We start from the raw sequence: 3,087 nt of genomic DNA on the forward strand, positions 1-3,087 counted from the left end.
TGTGTGTGTGTGTGTGTGTGTGTGTGTAAGAACGATCGTGCGAACCCAAAAGGAGAAATGGTGACGAATGGGAAAAAACAGGACTCCTTTTATTTAAAACACGTCACACGGTCGAACACAAAAATTATATCAAATGATATATGAATATGTTATACTTCGATAACATTAGTGAATTCGTAAATGACCAGTAATGAAAGACGATAAACACAACCGTATGAGATGAATAACAAATATTTATTGTGACATTAAAATGTATGTCTGTGTGTGAGTGTGAATGCGACATAATGAAAACATAATAAAAGACGGGCTGTCGTATAAAGAAAAGAGTGTGTGTGAGTGATACATGTATATGTGTATGCGTTATATACAGCAGATAAAAAGAGTCAGTAACACGTGTGAGCATTTGCCGGTTTGTTGAGTACACAATAGGAAGAGTCTGTATGTGTAAGAAGTTGAGGCGTGTGTGTGGCAGGGCGATCACTGGTTGTGATGTTGTGGCTTCCATGCCGGGCCAGGTTCTTGTTATACAGATGTTCGTCGCAGGCTGGGATCTTGGCTGTTATTTCGTGGTGAAGAGGAATCACACAAACAGAATCGAAGAGAGAGAGATGTGCCGCGGTAGTTTGGTAGCTTGTGTACGTAGAAATCATGTTGATGATATTGGCGCCGTCGGTGGCGAATCTTGTAGTTCGTAGTTGAAGTGGTGTTGACGTTGGCGGCGATGATGCTGGTTAGTAGTCGTAGAGTCGTGTTGCTGATGGCGACGTCGGTGGTAGTCGTAGCTGGACGAAGCTGTTGGTTGTTGTCGCTGGCTGCTGCTGCTGCTGTGTGGTACACAGAACAGGTCTCTAAGAGATCTGAACCGAGACGAATTTTGCCGCTGAATTTAGGCTATTTATAGTTGATGGTAGGCTCCAAAAGGCATCAGAAAAATACTCTATCACGTGACCTTATTAGGGGCCACGGTTGGTCAGTTTGCGTTCTGGCGGGAACGGTACGAAGCGGTTGCCGCTTCAAATAATAATCAGTCACGTGATGACAGGGAAAGATGTTTTCCACTACGCCCGCGCTTGTATATATATAATAGTGAGAAGATGTGTTTCTTTGTGTACAATGGCGATAGGTAGTTTCACTACATATATATATGTGTGTGTTAGGTTGTCAAGAAAGTTCTTGCGGGTTTTAACCTTTAAATTCAGATGCACATATCTCGGCTCAAACAAAACTTTATTAATCGAAATAAGCACCATCAGAATCAACACACTCTTGCCAACGTGAAACAAGTTTATTTATGCCAGTAGCGTAAAAATCCTGTGTTCTGGCGGCGATTAAGTCGTTGAAGGCGTGTTTGGCATCGTCTTGGTTTTTGGAGCATTTCTCACGCAGGAAGCTGTCGTGATGCTTGAAAAAGTGGTAGTCGGTAGACGAGAGGTCTGGTGAGTATGGCGGATGAGGCAGAGTTCCGTAGCCCAATTCGTTCAACTTCTGCAGGGTCAGTTGTGCGACGTGCGGCCGAATGTTATCGTGGAGAAGAATTGGTCTTTTTCTATTGACCGATGCTGGCTATTGTTGTCGCAGTTTCTTATGCATTTCATCCATTTGCTGACAGTACCTCTCCGCCGTAATGGGTTCGCCTGGATCCAAAAAGCTGTGCTGGATGAGACAGGCCGCAGACCACCAAACAGTCACCATGATCTTCTTTTGGTGCAACTTTGGCTTCGGGAAGTGCTGTGGAGCTTCGTCGGCGTCCAACCACTGAGCTGAGTGTCGCCGGTTGTCGTAAAGAATCCACTTTTTATCGCAAGTCACAATCCGGTCGAGAAACAGGTCATTCTTGTTGCGTAAAAGAAAGGAAGACGACACTTCAAAACGGCTTTTCTTGTTTTTTTTTTTGGTTGTCGTTCAATTCGTGCAGCACCCATTTCTCAAGTATTTTTGTTTTTCCATTCTTTCAAATGGTTGGAAATGTCTAAGTCAGAAGCAGGCTCTCGAACAGTTGTGCGTTGATGTGAGCTAATCTTCATGATCATAGTCTCCGAGACATATGGCCTCCTACGTCACCAGCCTTCAATCCACTGGAGCGTTACGTAAGAGGCGTAGTAAGGAGACAGATGTCAGTCAACACCTCCATAGCACCACACAATTTCAAGTCCCCCACAACCAGTACTATATTCAAAATCAATAAAGATCACCTGATTCAGGCATGGGAACACTTTTGACTCCGTATTCAAGTAGGCATTGATGCTAACGATCGATTCATCGAGTAGATATGAAAAAGGGACTCTAAAGATTATTTGTACCAATCTGTTTTCAAATACAGTTTTTCTTTGATATGTTATACGTCTTTTTCTAAATTCATACGAATGACCTCAAAAAAAAGAAAGAAATAAAGAAACTGATGCACCCTGTTTATATCTGTGAGCGCGCGTAGCTTTGCTGCAATAAACAGGAGAAATACAATTAAATAAATGAGTATATACATATTTTACCATTTGTTAACGACAGAAGTTACAAATTGACTCACGGGTCGAGGGTTTCGTACATGGTACTTATCAAACTGACTTCAGATTTGAAGCTAGTTTAATGACTGTCATGTTTGATATATTAATCAGTTATAGCCATAAACATAGCTGTGTGGTAAGTAGTTTCTTTCCCATCCACGTGGTTCTGGGTCCAGCCCCACTATGTGGCACCTTGGGCAAGTGTCTTTAACTATAGTTCCAGGCTGACCTAAGCCTTGTGACGAAACTGTTAATTGCGAGAGGAAAAGATTGCATTGTGGTTGTTCGAAGTTTGAAAAAGAGAGAATGAAGCACGAGAAGATCAAGAGAAAGCTAAGAAAGAATGAACCAATAGAAAATGAAGGGGTGTTGTTTTTTTTATGCGTGTGATTTGTAGGAGGAAATGCTTATACCAACCAGCACAACTGTGCCCTATGCAATTAAATGTGCAAATCTTTGGCAGGGCGCAAGAGTCATATACGGGCCTCACATTGCCTTATCAATGATTCATTTCAATGATTCTTTCTACCAATGGCTTTGCTGGTATACGAGAAAGCAGCCACTATATATATATACATACATACAT

Source organism: Octopus bimaculoides, chromosome 17, assembly GCF_001194135.2.
Source record: "Octopus bimaculoides isolate UCB-OBI-ISO-001 chromosome 17, ASM119413v2, whole genome shotgun sequence".
NCBI lineage: Eukaryota > Metazoa > Mollusca > Cephalopoda > Octopoda > Octopodidae > Octopus > Octopus bimaculoides.